Source organism: Rhipicephalus microplus, unplaced genomic scaffold (assembly GCF_043290135.1).
Source record: "Rhipicephalus microplus isolate Deutch F79 unplaced genomic scaffold, USDA_Rmic scaffold_168, whole genome shotgun sequence".
Classification (NCBI taxonomy): Eukaryota; Metazoa; Arthropoda; class Arachnida; order Ixodida; family Ixodidae; genus Rhipicephalus; species Rhipicephalus microplus.
Window position 1 is genome coordinate 185041 of NW_027464739.1, and position 21316 is coordinate 206356.

Genomic DNA, 21316 nt, shown 5'->3' on the forward strand with positions numbered 1-21316 from the left:
CTTCATGAGGTCCGGCCGCTACACTCGCTTCAAGGAGTGGCGCTTCATTCATCGAGCCCGGCTGAATCTCCTCCCCCTGAACGGCACAAGAACGTGGGTGCCCGCAGCTGACAAGAGGTGCCGACGCTGCGGGTACGGGGAGGAGACCCTGCCGCACGTCCTCTGCCACTGCATGCGGCAGAGCCGGGCCATGACAGAGCGCCACAACGCCATCGTTGCGCGCCTCAAGAAGGCGGCCCTGGAGCGGTTCACCGTCATCGGGGAGAACCAGCAGGTCGGCGTCCCCGGCTTGCGACCCGACCTCGTCCTGGCCCGTGGTGAGGAAGCCCTGATCCTGGACGTCTGCTGTCCCTTCGACAACCGCATGCAGGCGTTCCAGGAGGCTCGGAGGGTCAAGGAGGAGAAGTACGCCCCTCTACAGCGTCATCTCCTCCAGCGGTTCCAGCGCGTCTCCGTCGACGCCATCGTCGTAGGCTGCCTCGGCTCGTGGGATCCGGCCAACGATCGTGTCTGCCGCAGGTTCTGCTCCAGGAGCTACCTGCGCACCATGAAAAGACTTTGCGTTTCAGACACGATCGCTGCCTCTACGGACATTTATCGTGGCCATATAGGCGTTGTGTAAATAGTTTTTTATTCGAGAAGCGATACCGCGTTTTTTATTGTTATACGCTTTTATTCATACTAACACCACTAACTCTTTTTTAGCCTTTTTGTTACCTGATTTTATTATATACACCTTTTATTACCGTTTCTTGTTCTGTTATATAACCATGTATGATGTTTGTGTACTAAGCATAATAAAAAATTCTGTTCTTATCAGCTTAATATCTGATACGGATCCTATTTGGATCCAAGATATTAAACTTATTTTTGTGATGCGGCGGAGTGCTTGAAGCTTGCTTCACCTCCGCCACGGGTTGGCCCGGTATTGCACTACCTCCGGGATCGGCCCACTCACCCCCTGCGGGGTGAGTTCGACAATAAATTCAATGATAGAAGGAGTGTTCGGATTTACCCATGATACCGGGGTAAACGGCGTGGGTGCGTCGAGTGTCCGAGACGGTGGCGGCACGCCGCCCCGGCTGACGCGGTATTCGCGTGCAGGGAGTGCGCTAGCTGTGTTTACACTTACGATTGCTCTGGGAAAATAAATGTTTCCGTGTGTATTTCATATATGGAGGGTCTCTTTTATTTTGTTATGTTCACACGTACATACTCAAGTTTCTTATTTTTTTTAACATTCCTACTCATATTAATAAAACTATTGAGGAAATTATCATTACTGTTTCGGAGGAAAGCTAGAAGTGTGTATACGATGTGTATGCATGTGCGATGTGTATGTATGTATGTGTGTAGAAGTGTGTATGTATGTGCCAAGCTATTTCCGCTTTTCGAATTCACCCGTTTCGCAACGAAAAATAAAAAAGCCTCTAGAAAATGGGGTTTGGTTGGTGTTTCTGTTTACAGTTGCAGTGGCAAGCGAAGGCATTTTTATTTCACATCTTCACGCGGCGTCTGAACCTGAAGACGCGTGCTCTCGCCACGTCTACGCATCTACACTATTCCCCATCACAAATTAAAATCGCAAAGAACGCCACAGGACCCACTCCGCACACACCTGCTGTACGGTGGAGCGGCAAAGCCCCGATGTGCTTTTCCTATGTCCACTGACCTTTGGGGTTTGACGTCCCAAAACCACCATATGATTATGGGAAAATTTCGACCACCTGGGGTTCTTTCACGTGCACCCTAATCTGAGCACAGGGAAATGCAGCCGCCGCGGCCGGGATTCGATCCCACCACCTGCGGGTCAGCAGCCGAGTACCTTACGGCCATCAGACCACCACGGCGGGCATCGCCTTGTTGATCAAACACTTCATTTCTGAACACCATCTCATACCAGCTCATCCACCGTTGGCTCTCGTTAATTACAACGAACATCCTCGCACGCTCACCTCAATGGAATTGCCAGTTGCTGGAAGTTCCAAGGAAATTGCGCACTAGACGTACGGACGCACCACGCACGTACCTGAAGCGACGTGGACCCCAGGACGCGTGAGATCACGCCCCGGGCGCGCTTTGCCTCCGTACCCACTCGTCACTCCTCACAGCTTCACTAAGCCGAGTATGTAGAAGTCGAAGAAGCAGAACAACAAACCAGCCAATCCCCCACAGTGGGTGTGAGCCACAAGTGAAGGTCAACAAAAACAAGCAACACCAGCGAGCGCAGTGACGAAGCTATCGTAATGGGGCGAAATAATCCACGAATATGGCTGCACGTTGACGCACGGTCGCATTTGTGCAACCACCCGTGTCTCCCGAAGACCGTCTGTCGCGAGTCTTCGACGAAAAGCGCAGGCGAGTACTTCTCCACTGATTTCCGCGACCACTTGACGACCGCCTTCGGCCGCCTCATGTCCGTCCGGCACGATCGACGGAGCGCCGCACCAGCGCCTCGTACACGCCACCATAGCACTCCTACCCCTCGGAATCAGCAAAACTCGGACGTTTTCGACCACGACAGACAGAACCTGCCGGCCCGTTGAACGCTTGAACGACATCGCAGCGGCAAGTCGCACACTCACGTTCCGTCACCCTCTGCCACATGATCCTTCATTCACCGGCTTCACAACCAACCCACGCGGTAGACGTTTCGCACGCATTCCCGGGTCTGCCTTTCACGGCAGGACCTTCGTCGACCTCGGTGCGGTGTTCCGACACGTCGGAACTTGCAAGGCATATGTTGAGCGTGCTGAAGCAGCCAAAGGCACCACCTTTTCACCTTTTTGCCGATGATTGTGGGCGTCGTTGCAGAGGCGTTGCTTGGGCAGCCGGCGTAGAAGCCATGTTGGATGGGTGACGTATTCACATTTTGCACAATCATTTTTTTTTTTTTTTTCCTTCCAGACTTTGGTGCTCGAGTTGGACATGTACACTATGCATCAGTTTTTAAAACAAGTGCTGTAGCATCTCTCGCGACATGCCTGATAATGTTCGCCGGCAAGCATTTGGTGTGACGTCATGGGCGCATAGAGAGTACGCATGCAAGCAAGCACGCGTGGCTTCGACCTCTGGGAAAAAGAAGGTTTCAGTTTTAACATGTTTGTAAGCGAAACTAGAAACTTCAAGCGGACTGGGGATAAAAGCAATGCCGTGAAGCCAGCGCTGCCGCTGTCGGTGCACAATGCTGGTTGTGCATGGGTGGACGTCGGAATTGCTTTGCTACTGTTTGCCCGGCTTTTGGCCAGAACTAAGTACGAGGTGTGAAAGAATGGATTTTAATTACGTGCTAATGAATTGCATCGCTTCTCGGCCTTTTGGCTAAGATCAAAGTGTAGTATCTGTTCTTATCAGCTTAATATCTGATACGGATCCTATTTGGATCCAAGATATTAAACTTATTTTTGTGATGCGGCGGAGTGCTTGAAGCTTGCTTCACCTCCGCCACGGGTTGGCCCGGTATTGCACTACCTCCGGGATCGGCCCACTCACCCCCTGCGGGGTGAGTTCGACAATAAATTCAATGATAGAAGGAGTGTTCGGATTTACCCATGATACCGGGGTAAACGGCGTGGGTGCGTCGAGTGTCCGAGACGGTGGCGGCACGCCGCCCCGGCTGACGCGGTATTCGCGTGCAGGGAGTGCGCTAGCTGTGTTTACACTTACGATTGCTCTGGGAAAATAAATGTTTCCGTGTGTATTTCATATATGGAGGGTCTCTTTTATTTTGTTATGTTCACGCGTACATACTCAAGTTTCTTATTTTTTTTAACATTCCTACTCATATTAATAAAACTATTGAGGAAATTATCATTACTGTTTCGGAGGAAAGCTAGAAGTGTGTATACGATGTGTATGCATGTGCGATGTGTATGTATGTATGTGTGTAGAAGTGTGTATGTATGTGCCAAGCTATTTCCGCTTTTCGAATTCACCCGTTTCGCAACGAAAAATAAAAAAGCCTCTAGAAAATGGGGTTTGGTTGGTGTTTCTGTTTACAGTTGCAGTGGCAAGCGAAGGCATTTTTATTTCACATCTTCACGCGGCGTCTGAACCTGAAGACGCGTGCTCTCGCCACGTCTACGCATCTACACTATTCCCCATCACAAATTAAAATCGCAAAGAACGCCACAGGACCCACTCCGCACACACCTGCTGTACGGTGGAGCGGCAAAGCCCCGATGTGCTTTTCCTATGTCCACTGACCTTTGGGGTTTGACGTCCCAAAACCACCATATGATTATGGGAAAATTTCGACCACCTGGGGTTCTTTCACGTGCACCCTAATCTGAGCACAGGGAAATGCAGCCGCCGCGGCCGGGATTCGATCCCACCACCTGCGGGTCAGCAGCCGAGTACCTTACGGCCATCAGACCACCACGGCGGGCATCGCCTTGTTGATCAAACACTTCATTTCTGAACACCATCTCATACCAGCTCATCCACCGTTGGCTCTCGTTAATTACAACGAACATCCTCGCACGCTCACCTCAATGGAATTGCCAGTTGCTGGAAGTTCCAAGGAAATTGCGCACTAGACGTACGGACGCACCACGCACGTACCTGAAGCGACGTGGACCCCAGGACGCGTGAGATCACGCCCCGGGCGCGCTTTGCCTCCGTACCCACTCGTCACTCCTCACAGCTTCACTAAGCCGAGTATGTAGAAGTCGAAGAAGCAGAACAACAAACCAGCCAATCCCCCACAGTGGGTGTGAGCCACAAGTGAAGGTCAACAAAAACAAGCAACACCAGCGAGCGCAGTGACGAAGCTATCGTAATGGGGCGAAATAATCCACGAATATGGCTGCACGTTGACGCACGGTCGCATTTGTGCAACCACCCGTGTCTCCCGAAGACCGTCTGTCGCGAGTCTTCGACGAAAAGCGCAGGCGAGTACTTCTCCACTGATTTCCGCGACCACTTGACGACCGCCTTCGGCCGCCTCATGTCCGTCCGGCACGATCGACGGAGCGCCGCACCAGCGCCTCGTACACGCCACCATAGCACTCCTACCCCTCGGAATCAGCAAAACTCGGACGTTTTCGACCACGACAGACAGAACCTGCCGGCCCGTTGAACGCTTGAACGACATCGCAGCGGCAAGTCGCACACTCACGTTCCGTCACCCTCTGCCACATGATCCTTCATTCACCGGCTTCACAACCAACCCACGCGGTAGACGTTTCGCACGCATTCCCGGGTCTGCCTTTCACGGCAGGACCTTCGTCGACCTCGGTGCGGTGTTCCGACACGTCGGAACTTGCAAGGCATATGTTGAGCGTGCTGAAGCAGCCAAAGGCACCACCTTTTCACCTTTTTGCCGATGATTGTGGGCGTCGTTGCAGAGGCGTTGCTTGGGCAGCCGGCGTAGAAGCCATGTTGGATGGGTGACGTATTCACATTTTGCACAATCATTTTTTTTTTTTTTCCTTCCAGACTTTGGTGCTCGAGTTGGACATGTACACTATGCATCAGTTTTTAAAACAAGTGCTGTAGCATCTCTCGCGACATGCCTGATAATGTTCGCCGGCAAGCATTTGGTGTGACGTCATGGGCGCATAGAGAGTACGCATGCAAGCAAGCACGCGTGGCTTCGACCTCTGGGAAAAAGAAGGTTTCAGTTTTAACATGTTTGTAAGCGAAACTAGAAACTTCAAGCGGACTGGGGATAAAAGCAATGCCGTGAAGCCAGCGCTGCCGCTGTCGGTGCACAATGCTGGTTGTGCATGGGTGGACGTCGGAATTGCTTTGCTACTGTTTGCCCGGCTTTTGGCCAGAACTAAGTACGAGGTGTGAAAGAATGGATTTTAATTACGTGCTAATGAATTGCATCGCTTCTCGGCCTTTTGGCTAAGATCAAAGTGTCGAGTTAGCTGTTTTTTACGAGCCCTCGCGCGAGTCCCGGGGTCACGTCACGTCGGCGTCGGCCCCCGGGCCCTCTCGGAGTTCGAGCCCCAGAACCAGTGCAAGCCCTTCGCCGCCGCAGCCTCGTGCACGCGGCTGCCACCCTTGGGTTTCGGGCCTTCCCGCCCAGAGACCCTCTACATGCCAGGTCGAGCCAGGCCCCCGGTCCGCCCCTGCTGCCCCGGAGCTCCTAGCGGCGACCCCTGCCATCACCAGACCCCAAGCGGCCCCCGCCTCAGCTGAGCCGCTGCCTACCAGTGTGCAGCTTGACTGCACGTCACGAGTCGTCCCAGAGCCTCGCCCCCCCCGGCGGCTTGCGGGATCCGCCCACCAGTATGGCCATGCCAGTTGAGCTCCCGGTGAGGGAGAATTGTTTCATGTTTTCCGCGCCCGAGGGCGATGTCTCTGTTGACGATCTGATTGATGCAGTAGAATTAACCGCTGGTGATGATAGTGTATTCGTGCTTCAGCACATGGGGGGCGCAAAGTTCCTTGTGTGTACTCGCAATGCTAGTCAGGCGACGAGCCTAATGGTGGCGGAGGGTTTCACGGTGAATGGGGTGAAGGTGCCGGTCGAGGCAGTCGGGCCGCCGGTGACGTACGTGAACGTCTACCGCTACCCGGCTTTCTTGTCTGATGAGGCCCTTAGTAATGCTCTTGCCCCTTTCGGCAAAATTAAGAGCATTTCCTTCGCCACCTTGGCGACTCGCCAGACTAAGCTAAATGGTGTGAGGCTAGTCAAAATAGAAATGTCCCGGCCTGTTCCTAATTTCATGACAATAGCGGGGCACAAAGTCATGTGTGAATACCGTGGGATGCGTCGCGTGTGCGCCCGCTGCGGCGAGGTCGGACATATGGCGACCGCATGTTCTGCCGCGTACTGCAGACGGTGTGGCATTTTTGGCCACGATACGGAGGGCTGCGAGGCCGAATGTAAACGCTGTGGCGGCCACCACGGGACGCGCGAGTGTTTTCGGAGGCGCTCTTACGCGTCTGCCGCCCGCGGTTTCCCCACACTGACTGATACCACCCCCTCACTTGTACATGTAAGCGGCCCTGCCGTATCGAAGGCCGCCAGCGCCCCACGCCTACAGGTGCTTTCGCCAAGGACTGCACCTCGCACCATTGGGAAGGGGCTCCCACCCGAGGACCGCAACTGCAATACTGGCCCGCCCACAGGCAGCAGTGCGGACACTTCGTCTGCCAACGAAGGGGAGAAGCCGGGAAGCGTTGACGACGTCGCCACCACGTCGTCTGAAACAGACACCAGTGACCTCGAGACGGTCTCTGCACAATCGTCACCCACCACGCAGCCCGCACGCCCGCTAGGCGGGCCCGGCCGCCAGGGTTCCTCTGTCGCGCCTAAAGCCCTTACTGGTGCCTCTGAGCAAGAAGCAGCGAGCCTCCTTGTCGCAAACCCACCCACTAACGTGCTGGCTCCAGTCACTCCCCTGGACTTGGAAGAAAGGAGCCAAGACCCCGCCCGAGAGGACTTGCCCATCGTGAGTCGCGGGTACTACGTGCTCCCTGAAGTCCGCGCTCAACCAAGCCTGATACCCCTCCCTGCGCCCTCCTCTGACCATGCGTTGCCCAGTCTCTGCCGAAACCGGGACCCGATTACAGCTCAGACCGCGACTGGCCGCGAACAGAGGACACGCTCGCGCTCGCGCTCGCGCCGACGCACAGGAGAGGGTGTTAAGAGCGACCCCAGAGAACGAGCGACGAGCGGAGAGACGAAGCAGCGACGGGCCGGGCTCGGCGCGAGGAGCAGCGACAGCGACGCCCCTCCGAAAGCGAAATCACAGAAGTTGGGCGAGCGCGCGGAAAGCGAAGGGGACCCGCCCCCTCAAGCCGGCGATTCCAGCGCCTAGTACGCCGACCCCACCCCAGATGGCAGCGCCCTTCCCCCACTGCGCTCCCTTCCTTCTCCCTCTGTGTCCCTTTCCCCTGGCGCGCCATGCACTCACCCTTTCGTAAACTCGCCCCCTCTCCCCTCCTAGCTCCGCTTTATGGCTGACCGGCTGCGTTTCGCCACCTGGAACGTACGCGGGTTCCGCGATAAGACGAAGCAAACCGCCGTCATCTCTTTGGCCAAGCTCCATGACATTGACCTGCTGTTCGTCCAAGAGGCGAATTTCCGTTCCCTCCTCGATGTCACCCTTTTTCGGAACCTTTGCCAGGTCGATGCCTTCTTTTCCTTGACGCGGGCCAAGTCATGCGGGGTCGGAGTCGTCTTCGTCTCTGGAAGGTTCAGGCAAAAGGCTCATTGCGTGTTTGGCGCCGACGGCCGTACGCTAATCCTGGACATCTTCATCGACGGTCGCAAAGTACGGCTCGTTAATGTGTACGCGCCAACAACGAGAACGGAAACGAACACCTTTTTTAGAGAGCTCGGCGAGTCCTTGCAAGCGCCCCTCCCGCATGTAGTCCTCGGCGACTTCAACTGCGTCGTCGACACTACAAGGGACATCAGGGGCCCAGGTCGCGGAGGCTCAGCCTACCACGCGAAAGACCTTGTCAGACTCCTTCGCCGACTGCGACTCTCGGATGCATGGGTTCTCCAGCATGATAACGCATTCGGTCCCACTCGCATGTCGAGGACCACCGCCAGTAGGCTCGACCGCGCCTACTTACCTGACCTTTTGTTACCTTCCCTTGAGGCGTGTGAGGTGCTCCCGTTGCCTCCTGCCTTGGCGGGCATTTCGGATCACGTCCCGTTGGTGACAACCGTGCGCGGGAAGCCCGGCCCCAGTCCAGCAAACGCGTCGTGGCGCCTAGATCCGGCTTTATTAAATGACCCGGTTTCCACCCCCCTGATGCAGCAACGCATTGAAGCCACAATCAGAGCGACCCCCCGAGTGACCCCGGCCGTCTGGGACGACCTCAAGGCGGCCTGGAAGGCGCATTTACAACAAGAGGGCAGAGCGAGAAAAAAACGCATTACGGCTCAGATGAACGAGCTGCTGCGCAGGATGCGCATCGTCCAGAACGCCGAGTGTCTCACTTCCTGCACTCGCGACTATCTTGCCGCGCTTAAGGTACAGCATGCACGACTGCAACGAGCCATCACCGGCGAGAAGCGCGCGTTCCGAACCACCTCAGAGGGGCACCGGGAAGAGGACCTGCGCGAAGTAAGCGGCAACGGCTCAGTACGGATCCTACAAGTAAGGCGCCCAGACGGCACACTCACGGAAGACCCAGCAGAGATCGAGGCGACCTTTCGACGCCACTTCGAGACCGCTTTCCGCGAACCGGAGCCCATAACGACCTCATCGGAGCTACCGCACCGGTCAGAACTGTACCAATTCTTGAAACACCTCGATGAAGGTGAATGCCCGACCTTATGCGGCGCAGCGACGATGCAGGAATTGTGGGCCGCCATCCAGTCTATGCCACCGAACTCAGCTCCCGGCGCGGATGGCCTCACTGCAGGGTTTTATGCGACCTTTTTTAGTATCCTGAGCGAGCCGCTACTTGGCGTAATCAACAGCATTCTCGAAGGCCACGCGAAACCCGCCTCGTTTGCCATGGGGCGCGTGGTCCTGATACTTAAGGAAGGCTCACCACCGAACGACCCCACGTCATGGCGCCCTATCACGCTACTGAATGCGGATTACAAGATTGTCGCCTCTATTCTAAACAGCCGTTTAAAGACCTTTCTGCCGGACATCATCGCGCCGCACCAAACCTGCGCAGTTCCGGGCAGATCACTGTTTGCCAACCTGAACATGACTAGAGACGCCTTTCAGTACGCCACCGAGAAAAGAGTATCAGGAGCTTTTCTTTCCCTCGACCAGGCCAAGGCCTTCGACCGGGTCAGGCACGCCTACCTGTTCGAAACGCTCCGAGAGTTTGGCCTCCCGGCAGGGTTTGTTAACATCATCAAGCTCCTGTACTCGGACCTCAGGTGCCATGTGGTTGTGAACGGCTCCACTACGGACACCTTCCAGTACACGCGTGGGATCAGACAGGGATGCCCACTTGGCCCGACCCTGTTTGTGCTTTCCATAGAGCCCCTGCTCACGTCCGTAGCCGGTGACACGCGTATTCGGGGCCTCCCGCTCACAGGAACTGCGGAACTAAAGATCCTTGGTTATGCCGATGACATCTCCCTTTTCGTGAGGGACGCCAGTAGCCTCGACCGTTTTCGTCAGCTCTTCGCATTCTACGCGGCAGCGTCCGGAGCGCAGCTGAACGAGGAAAAGTGCAGGGCCCTTCGCTTCGGCAATTTCCCTGCGCATGCCATCGGCACCTTTCAAGCGGTCAACACAGTAAAGGTACTCGGGATATATTTTTCGAGCGAGGGAGTCGCACCGTCAACGTGGTCCCGCGTCCTTGAAAGGGCCGCTCAAATGGCAGAGCGTGCAGGCCTGCGAGACCTCTCGTTGCGCGAGAAAGCGCTGGCGGTTAAAACGAGTATTTGCGCACTTGCTTTGTACGCAAGTCGAGTAGCAGTGATGCCCGCAAGGACGATAAACCAGCTGTCCAAGCTCATCACGGCGTACTTGTGGGAAGGGAAACCGCCACCTTTAAAAAGACACCTCTTACACCTGGCAGTATCCGAAGGGGGTCTCGGCCTTCCACATGTACAGAGCGCAGGCAGAATTCTAGCCCTTAAAACCGCCCGAGCGCTCGCGCGCGCGAGCGATTACGTTGGCCACAACCTCCTCCTCTACTGGAGCGGTGCCAGGCACGACTGGCTGGACGCTGGCCGACACACCGGTCCGTTAGCTGAAGCACCCGCGCCCTACTATAAAACGGCAGCGGCAACAATGCGCATGTTGGGGAATGAACTACCCGGCTGTGACGTAGACGAAGACCCGCCAGCACGCATCGTCGAGGCCATCACGATGAACCAGCTAAGCGATGTCGACCGAAAACGGGCCAAGCGCGCGCAGAGCGAACTTGGCTCCCTCCGTTGCGGCATCCCCCGCGAGGCGCACGATTTGCTCCTTAAAAAGGCCTGGCACGTCCTACCTACAAGACAGCGCCTTAACAAATTAGGCATAGTCCCGAATGCTAGCTGCCCCAACTGTCGCGTCGTGGAAACGCAGGAGCACGCGTTGTTTGAATGCGTCGCGGTGAAACCCGTGTGGCGCATGGTGGCCCACTCCTTCGGCATCCGCACCCCTCCCAACCACAAACGTAACAAAGGCGCCTTCGCCCAACTCGTGGTGATTTTCACAGTGTTGGTTTTATGGCAGAGGCGATCGCTTGCGGAAGCGCGCAGGAAACCAGTACGAGCCGCGTTTCCGGCAGTCTCGAGGATCCGAAGGCTGCTGTGGGCCTATTTATCGGCCGAACTCGAAGCCAGCGGCGAGGAAAAGTTCCTCCGCCGCTGGCATACGAAATTTTTCTTCCTCAGGGACGGCAAGCTAGCCGCCCCAATCACTCCCTTCTAACCCCCCCCCCCCTCCGGCTCCAACACCTTATGTTTAAGTTGTGCGTTCTACATGCATCCCATGTGTCAATCTTTTGAGGTGTAACTCAGACCTTGTTGTGTACCCCCCCCCCCCCCAGCGTCTATATTCATTCGTGGGGAAACTGATATCCATTGCTCATCTTGTTTTCCGGCATTGTATATATGTATATAGCCCGCGTGTTTTTTTCGTTTCTCTGTACGCCTTGTTTACTCACCTTTGTATATACACACATCCGTTGTTCAATGTTACTCTGTTTTTTTCTGTGCTATAAGTAACTCATGTTTTTGATGTAGTTATCAGCCGATTACCCGGCGGTGCATACTGTACTGTTTTTTTTGTTTCATGCGTTGAGAGTTGAATAAACTTCTCCTTGTGTAGTCCTACCTCTCGGGACTACATTTTTGGCCTTTGGGCCGGGGTTGGATGCCCCCCCTTGAGGGGGGACAACCCTTTTCACTCTTTTTTTTCTTTCTCCTCTCGCTTCTCTTTTCCCGCTTCCTTCTTACGCTTGCGGTGCATCCAAACCGGGTTCCTTCGGGAGCTGACTGGGCAGTTGCACCGCAACTTATACGTTCTTCCCCTGTCCTGAGGTCAGGGCGTGGGTCCAAACCCACCCCTGACCGCCTGGCCTCTCCAGCAGGACTGTCTGGGGTCTTTGGACCCGCGAAGGTGTTATGCCTGCGGGATCCACTTGCGGCCTCTCTTCGGGGTGCGGCAGCAGGGGAGTGACGCTCCGCGGTGGGCAAAAGGCTCACCCCGCTATCACCGCTGTATTGAGCTATAAGCTCTGGGGTCGCTTGCTTAGCTGGCGGGTGGTCGCCCAAGGCGGCCTTCCCGACTAAGCCCAGGGTTCCCCGGCCCTGGGTGGACGTGCGGCTCAGCCCCTGCTCTGCCGGCCTGCTCCAATGCAGCTCCACCATGGCTCTAAGCCATGGCGACTGGCCAAGCCCTTTGGTGAGAAAGGGTGGACGCTGGGGCAGCCGGTAGGGCGCCGCACCCTTGGTCAGGCCCAGTGGTCCCGGAGGTCCGGGCGGCCTTTGATCGGGCCAGCAAGGCCGAGACTTCTACTTCCTCTCTTGTGTGCTGCCTCTTTTGACAACCTCACTCTGTTCTTATCAGCTTAATATCTGATACGGATCCTATTTGGATCCAAGATATTAAACTTATTTTTGTGATGCGGCGGAGTGCTTGAAGCTTGCTTCACCTCCGCCACGGGTTGGCCCGGTATTGCACTACCTCCGGGATCGGCCCACTCACCCCCTGCGGGGTGAGTTCGACAATAAATTCAATGATAGAAGGAGTGTTCGGATTTACCCATGATACCGGGGTAAACGGCGTGGGTGCGTCGAGTGTCCGAGACGGTGGCGGCACGCCGCCCCGGCTGACGCGGTATTCGCGTGCAGGGAGTGCGCTAGCTGTGTTTACACTTACGATTGCTCTGGGAAAATAAATGTTTCCGTGTGTATTTCATATATGGAGGGTCTCTTTTATTTTGTTATGTTCACACGTACATACTCAAGTTTCTTATTTTTTTTAACATTCCTACTCATATTAATAAAACTATTGAGGAAATTATCATTACTGTTTCGGAGGAAAGCTAGAAGTGTGTATACGATGTGTATGCATGTGCGATGTGTATGTATGTATGTGTGTAGAAGTGTGTATGTATGTGCCAAGCTATTTCCGCTTTTCGAATTCACCCGTTTCGCAACGAAAAATAAAAAAGCCTCTAGAAAATGGGGTTTGGTTGGTGTTTCTGTTTACAGTTGCAGTGGCAAGCGAAGGCATTTTTATTTCACATCTTCACGCGGCGTCTGAACCTGAAGACGCGTGCTCTCGCCACGTCTACGCATCTACACTATTCCCCATCACAAATTAAAATCGCAAAGAACGCCACAGGACCCACTCCGCACACACCTGCTGTACGGTGGAGCGGCAAAGCCCCGATGTGCTTTTCCTATGTCCACTGACCTTTGGGGTTTGACGTCCCAAAACCACCATATGATTATGGGAAAATTTCGACCACCTGGGGTTCTTTCACGTGCACCCTAATCTGAGCACAGGGAAATGCAGCCGCCGCGGCCGGGATTCGATCCCACCACCTGCGGGTCAGCAGCCGAGTACCTTACGGCCATCAGACCACCACGGCGGGCATCGCCTTGTTGATCAAACACTTCATTTCTGAACACCATCTCATACCAGCTCATCCACCGTTGGCTCTCGTTAATTACAACGAACATCCTCGCACGCTCACCTCAATGGAATTGCCAGTTGCTGGAAGTTCCAAGGAAATTGCGCACTAGACGTACGGACGCACCACGCACGTACCTGAAGCGACGTGGACCCCAGGACGCGTGAGATCACGCCCCGGGCGCGCTTTGCCTCCGTACCCACTCGTCACTCCTCACAGCTTCACTAAGCCGAGTATGTAGAAGTCGAAGAAGCAGAACAACAAACCAGCCAATCCCCCACAGTGGGTGTGAGCCACAAGTGAAGGTCAACAAAAACAAGCAACACCAGCGAGCGCAGTGACGAAGCTATCGTAATGGGGCGAAATAATCCACGAATATGGCTGCACGTTGACGCACGGTCGCATTTGTGCAACCACCCGTGTCTCCCGAAGACCGTCTGTCGCGAGTCTTCGACGAAAAGCGCAGGCGAGTACTTCTCCACTGATTTCCGCGACCACTTGACGACCGCCTTCGGCCGCCTCATGTCCGTCCGGCACGATCGACGGAGCGCCGCACCAGCGCCTCGTACACGCCACCATAGCACTCCTACCCCTCGGAATCAGCAAAACTCGGACGTTTTCGACCACGACAGACAGAACCTGCCGGCCCGTTGAACGCTTGAACGACATCGCAGCGGCAAGTCGCACACTCACGTTCCGTCACCCTCTGCCACATGATCCTTCATTCACCGGCTTCACAACCAACCCACGCGGTAGACGTTTCGCACGCATTCCCGGGTCTGCCTTTCACGGCAGGACCTTCGTCGACCTCGGTGCGGTGTTCCGACACGTCGGAACTTGCAAGGCATATGTTGAGCGTGCTGAAGCAGCCAAAGGCACCACCTTTTCACCTTTTTGCCGATGATTGTGGGCGTCGTTGCAGAGGCGTTGCTTGGGCAGCCGGCGTAGAAGCCATGTTGGATGGGTGACGTATTCACATTTTGCACAATCATTTTTTTTTTTTTTTCCTTCCAGACTTTGGTGCTCGAGTTGGACATGTACACTATGCATCAGTTTTTAAAACAAGTGCTGTAGCATCTCTCGCGACATGCCTGATAATGTTCGCCGGCAAGCATTTGGTGTGACGTCATGGGCGCATAGAGAGTACGCATGCAAGCAAGCACGCGTGGCTTCGACCTCTGGGAAAAAGAAGGTTTCAGTTTTAACATGTTTGTAAGCGAAACTAGAAACTTCAAGCGGACTGGGGATAAAAGCAATGCCGTGAAGCCAGCGCTGCCGCTGTCGGTGCACAATGCTGGTTGTGCATGGGTGGACGTCGGAATTGCTTTGCTACTGTTTGCCCGGCTTTTGGCCAGAACTAAGTACGAGGTGTGAAAGAATGGATTTTAATTACGTGCTAATGAATTGCATCGCTTCTCGGCCTTTTGGCTAAGATCAAAGTGTAGTATCTGTTCTTATCAGCTTAATATCTGATACGGATCCTATTTGGATCCAAGATATTAAACTTATTTTTGTGATGCGGCGGAGTGCTTGAAGCTTGCTTCACCTCCGCCACGGGTTGGCCCGGTATTGCACTACCTCCGGGATCGGCCCACTCACCCCCTGCGGGGTGAGTTCGACAATAAATTCAATGATAGAAGGAGTGTTCGGATTTACCCATGATACCGGGGTAAACGGCGTGGGTGCGTCGAGTGTCCGAGACGGTGGCGGCACGCCGCCCCGGCTGACGCGGTATTCGCGTGCAGGGAGTGCGCTAGCTGTGTTTACACTTACGATTGCTCTGGGAAAATAAATGTTTCCGTGTGTATTTCATATATGGAGGGTCTCTTTTATTTTGTTATGTTCACACGTACATACTCAAGTTTCTTATTTTTTTTAACATTCCTACTCATATTAATAAAACTATTGAGGAAATTATCATTACTGTTTCGGAGGAAAGCTAGAAGTGTGTATACGATGTGTATGCATGTGCGATGTGTATGTATGTATGTGTGTAGAAGTGTGTATGTATGTGCCAAGCTATTTCCGCTTTTCGAATTCACCCGTTTCGCAACGAAAAATAAAAAAGCCTCTAGAAAATGGGGTTTGGTTGGTGTTTCTGTTTACAGTTGCAGTGGCAAGCGAAGGCATTTTTATTTCACATCTTCACGCGGCGTCTGAACCTGAAGACGCGTGCTCTCGCCACGTCTACGCATCTACACTATTCCCCATCACAAATTAAAATCGCAAAGAACGCCACAGGACCCACTCCGCACACACCTGCTGTACGGTGGAGCGGCAAAGCCCCGATGTGCTTTTCCTATGTCCACTGACCTTTGGGGTTTGACGTCCCAAAACCACCATATGATTATGGGAAAATTTCGACCACCTGGGGTTCTTTCACGTGCACCCTAATCTGAGCACAGGGAAATGCAGCCGCCGCGGCCGGGATTCGATCCCACCACCTGCGGGTCAGCAGCCGAGTACCTTACGGCCATCAGACCACCACGGCGGGCATCGCCTTGTTGATCAAACACTTCATTTCTGAACACCATCTCATACCAGCTCATCCACCGTTGGCTCTCGTTAATTACAACGAACATCCTCGCACGCTCACCTCAATGGAATTGCCAGTTGCTGGAAGTTCCAAGGAAATTGCGCACTAGACGTACGGACGCACCACGCACGTACCTGAAGCGACGTGGACCCCAGGACGCGTGAGATCACGCCCCGGGCGCGCTTTGCCTCCGTACCCACTCGTCACTCCTCACAGCTTCACTAAGCCGAGTATGTAGAAGTCGAAGAAGCAGAACAACAAACCAGCCAATCCCCCACAGTGGGTGTGAGCCACAAGTGAAGGTCAACAAAAACAAGCAACACCAGCGAGCGCAGTGACGAAGCTATCGTAATGGGGCGAAATAATCCACGAATATGGCTGCACGTTGACGCACGGTCGCATTTGTGCAACCACCCGTGTCTCCCGAAGACCGTCTGTCGCGAGTCTTCGACGAAAAGCGCAGGCGAGTACTTCTCCACTGATTTCCGCGACCACTTGACGACCGCCTTCGGCCGCCTCATGTCCGTCCGGCACGATCGACGGAGCGCCGCACCAGCGCCTCGTACACGCCACCATAGCACTCCTACCCCTCGGAATCAGCAAAACTCGGACGTTTTCGACCACGACAGACAGAACCTGCCGGCCCGTTGAACGCTTGAACGACATCGCAGCGGCAAGTCGCACACTCACGTTCCGTCACCCTCTGCCACATGATCCTTCATTCACCGGCTTCACAACCAACCCACGCGGTAGACGTTTCGCACGCATTCCCGGGTCTGCCTTTCACGGCAGGACCTTCGTCGACCTCGGTGCGGTGTTCCGACACGTCGGAACTTGCAAGGCATATGTTGAGCGTGCTGAAGCAGCCAAAGGCACCACCTTTTCACCTTTTTGCCGATGATTGTGGGCGTCGTTGCAGAGGCGTTGCTTGGGCAGCCGGCGTAGAAGCCATGTTGGATGGGTGACGTATTCACATTTTGCACAATCATTTTTTTTTTTTTTTTCCTTCCAGACTTTGGTGCTCGAGTTGGACATGTACACTATGCATCAGTTTTTAAAACAAGTGCTGTAGCATCTCTCGCGACATGCCTGATAATGTTCGCCGGCAAGCATTTGGTGTGACGTCATGGGCGCATAGAGAGTACGCATGCAAGCAAGCACGCGTGGCTTCGACCTCTGGGAAAAAGAAGGTTTCAGTTTTAACATGTTTGTAAGCGAAACTAGAAACTTCAAGCGGACTGGGGATAAAAGCAATGCCGTGAAGCCAGCGCTGCCGCTGTCGGTGCACAATGCTGGTTGTGCATGGGTGGACGTCGGAATTGCTTTGCTACTGTTTGCCCGGCTTTTGGCCAGAACTAAGTACGAGGTGTGAAAGAATGGATTTTAATTACGTGCTAATGAATTGCATCGCTTCTCGGCCTTTTGGCTAAGATCAAAGTGTAGTATCTGTTCTTATCAGCTTAATATCTGATACGGATCCTATTTGGATCCAAGATATTAAACTTATTTTTGTGATGCGGCGGAGTGCTTGAAGCTTGCTTCACCTCCGCCACGGGTTGGCCCGGTATTGCACTACCTCCGGGATCGGCCCACTCACCCCCTGCGGGGTGAGTTCGACAATAAATTCAATGATAGAAGGAGTGTTCGGATTTACCCATGATACCGGGGTAAACGGCGTGGGTGCGTCGAGTGTCCGAGACGGTGGCGGCACGCCGCCCCGGCTGACGCGGTATTCGCGTGCAGGGAGTGCGCTAGCTGTGTTTACACTTACGATTGCTCTGGGAAAATAAATGTTTCCGTGTGTATTTCATATATGGAGGGTCTCTTTTATTTTGTTATGTTCACACGTACATACTCAAGTTTCTTATTTTTTTTAACATTCCTACTCATATTAATAAAACTATTGAGGAAATTATCATTACTGTTTCGGAGGAAAGCTAGAAGTGTGTATACGATGTGTATGCATGTGCGATGTGTATGTATGTATGTGTGTAGAAGTGTGTATGTATGTGCCAAGCTATTTCCGCTTTTCGAATTCACCCGTTTCGCAACGAAAAATAAAAAAGCCTCTAGAAAATGGGGTTTGGTTGGTGTTTCTGTTTACAGTTGCAGTGGCAAGCGAAGGCATTTTTATTTCACATCTTAACGCGGCGTCTGAACCTGAAGACGCGTGCTCTCGCCACGTCTACGCATCTACACTATTCCCCATCACAAATTAAAATCGCAAAGAACGCCACAGGACCCACTCCGCACACACCTGCTGTACGGTGGAGCGGCAAAGCCCCGATGTGCTTTTCCTATGTCCACTGACCTTTGGGGTTTGACGTCCCAAAACCACCATATGATTATGGGAAAATTTCGACCACCTGGGGTTCTTTCACGTGCACCCTAATCTGAGCACAGGGAAATGCAGCCGCCGCGGCCGGGATTCGATCCCACCACCTGCGGGTCAGCAGCCGAGTACCTTACGGCCATCAGACCACCACGGCGGGCATCGCCTTGTTGATCAAACACTTCATTTCTGAACACCATCTCATACCAGCTCATCCACCGTTGGCTCTCGTTAATTACAACGAACATCCTCGCACGCTCACCTCAATGGAATTGCCAGTTGCTGGAAGTTCCAAGGAAATTGCGCACTAGACGTACGGACGCACCACGCACGTACCTGAAGCGACGTGGACCCCAGGACGCGTGAGATCACGCCCCGGGCGCGCTTTGCCTCCGTACCCACTCGTCACTCCTCACAGCTTCACTAAGCCGAGTATGTAGAAGTCGAAGAAGCAGAACAACAAACCAGCCAATCCCCCACAGTGGGTGTGAGCCACAAGTGAAGGTCAACAAAAACAAGCAACACCAGCGAGCGCAGTGACGAAGCTATCGTAATGGGGCGAAATAATCCACGAATATGGCTGCACGTTGACGCACGGTCGCATTTGTGCAACCACCCGTGTCTCCCGAAGACCGTCTGTCGCGAGTCTTCGACGAAAAGCGCAGGCGAGTACTTCTCCACTGATTTCCGCGACCACTTGACGACCGCCTTCGGCCGCCTCATGTCCGTCCGGCACGATCGACGGAGCGCCGCACCAGCGCCTCGTACACGCCACCATAGCACTCCTACCCCTCGGAATCAGCAAAACTCGGACGTTTTCGACCACGACAGACAGAACCTGCCGGCCCGTTGAACGCTTGAACGACATCGCAGCGGCAAGTCGCACACTCACGTTCCGTCACCCTCTGCCACATGATCCTTCATTCACCGGCTTCACAACCAACCCACGCGGTAGACGTTTCGCACGCATTCCCGGGTCTGCCTTTCACGGCAGGACCTTCGTCGACCTCGGTGCGGTGTTCCGACACGTCGGAACTTGCAAGGCATATGTTGAGCGTGCTGAAGCAGCCAAAGGCACCACCTTTTCACCTTTTTGCCGATGATTGTGGGCGTCGTTGCAGAGGCGTTGCTTGGGCAGCCGGCGTAGAAGCCATGTTGGATGGGTGACGTATTCACATTTTGCACAATCATTTTTTTTTTTTTTTTCCTTCCAGACTTTGGTGCTCGAGTTGGACATGTACACTATGCATCAGTTTTTAAAACAAGTGCTGTAGCATCTCTCGCGACATGCCTGATAATGTTCGCCGGCAAGCATTTGGTGTGACGTCATGGGCGCATAGAGAGTACGCATGCAAGCAAGCACGCGTGGCTTCGACCTCTGGGAAAAAGAAGGTTTCAGTTTTAACATGTTTGTAAGCGAAACTAGAAACTTCAAGCGGACTGGGGATAAAAGCAATGCCGTGAAGCCAGCGCTGCCGCTGTCGGTGCACAATGCTGGTTGTGCATGGGTGGACGTCGGAATTGCTTTGCTACTGTTTGCCCGGCTTTTGGCCAGAACTAAGTACGAGGTGTGAAAGAATGGATTTTAATTACGTGCTAATGAATTGCATCGCTTCTCGGCCTTTTGGCTAAGATCAAAGTGTAGTATCTGTTCTTATCAGCTTAATATCTGATACGGATCCTATTTGGATCCAAGATATTAAACTTATTTTTGTGATGCGGCGGAGTGCTTGAAGCTTGCTTCACCTCCGCCACGGGTTGGCCCGGTATTGCACTACCTCCGGGATCGGCCCACTCACCCCCTGCGGGGTGAGTTCGACAATAAATTCAATGATAGAAGGAGTGTTCGGATTTACCCATGATACCGGGGTAAACGGCGTGGGTGCGTCGAGTGTCCGAGACGGTGGCGGCACGCCGCCCCGGCTGACGCGGTATTCGCGTGCAGGGAGTGCGCTAGCTGTGTTTACACTTACGATTGCTCTGGGAAAATAAATGTTTCCGTGTGTATTTCATATATGGAGGGTCTCTTTTATTTTGTTATGTTCACACGTACATACTCAAGTTTCTTATTTTTTTTAACATTCCTACTCATATTAATAAAACTATTGAGGAAATTATCATTACTGTTTCGGAGGAAAGCTAGAAGTGTGTATACGATGTGTATGCATGTGCGATGTGTATGTATGTATGTGTGTAGAAGTGTGTATGTATGTGCCAAGCTATTTCCGCTTTTCGAATTCACCCGTTTCGCAACGAAAAATAAAAAAGCCTCTAGAAAATGGGGTTTGGTTGGTGTTTCTGTTTACAGTTGCAGTGGCAAGCGAAGGCATTTTTATTTCACATCTTCACGCGGCGTCTGAACCTGAAGACGCGTGCTCTCGCCACGTCTACGCATCTACACTATTCCCCATCACAAATTAAAATCGCAAAGAACGCCACAGGACCCACTCCGCACACACCTGCTGTACGGTGGAGCGGCAAAGCCCCGATGTGCTTTTCCTATGTCCACTGACCTTTGGGGTTTGACGTCCCAAAACCACCATATGATTATGGGAAAATTTCGACCACCTGGGGTTCTTTCACGTGCACCCTAATCTGAGCACAGGGAAATGCAGCCGCCGCGGCCGGGATTCGATCCCACCACCTGCGGGTCAGCAGCCGAGTACCTTACGGCCATCAGACCACCACGGCGGGCATCGCCTTGTTGATCAAACACTTCATTTCTGAACACCATCTCATACCAGCTCATCCACCGTTGGCTCTCGTTAATTACAACGAACATCCTCGCACGCTCACCTCAATGGAATTGCCAGTTGCTGGAAGTTCCAAGGAAATTGCGCACTAGACGTACGGACGCACCACGCACGTACCTGAAGCGACGTGGACCCCAGGACGCGTGAGATCACGCCCCGGGCGCGCTTTGCCTC

At 53.7% G+C, this 21316-nt stretch overlaps 4 non-coding genes and 2 pseudogenes across 4 annotated transcripts; all 6 read left to right on the top strand.

Moving 5' to 3' along the window:
- The first annotated feature begins 777 nt into the window (after positions 1 to 777).
- Positions 778 to 959, top strand: LOC142791496 (U2 spliceosomal RNA; annotated as a pseudogene).
- Positions 960 to 3301: 2342 nt separating this feature from the next.
- On the top strand, positions 3302 to 3493 carry LOC142791518 (U2 spliceosomal RNA). The gene has a single exon (XR_012890264.1). It is a non-coding gene; the product is annotated as a U2 spliceosomal RNA (small nuclear RNA).
- An 8920-nt stretch (positions 3494 to 12413) lies between these two features.
- Positions 12414 to 12588, top strand: LOC142791492 (U2 spliceosomal RNA; annotated as a pseudogene).
- A 2341-nt stretch (positions 12589 to 14929) lies between these two features.
- LOC142791520 (U2 spliceosomal RNA) lies at positions 14930 to 15121 on the top strand. Its single transcript, XR_012890266.1, has one exon. It is a non-coding gene; the product is annotated as a U2 spliceosomal RNA (small nuclear RNA).
- Positions 15122 to 17463: 2342 nt separating this feature from the next.
- Positions 17464 to 17655, top strand: LOC142791521 (U2 spliceosomal RNA). The gene has a single exon (XR_012890267.1). It is a non-coding gene; the product is annotated as a U2 spliceosomal RNA (small nuclear RNA).
- Positions 17656 to 19997: 2342 nt separating this feature from the next.
- Positions 19998 to 20189, top strand: LOC142791522 (U2 spliceosomal RNA). The gene has a single exon (XR_012890268.1). It is a non-coding gene; the product is annotated as a U2 spliceosomal RNA (small nuclear RNA).
- Positions 20190 to 21316: the final 1127 nt, after the last annotated feature.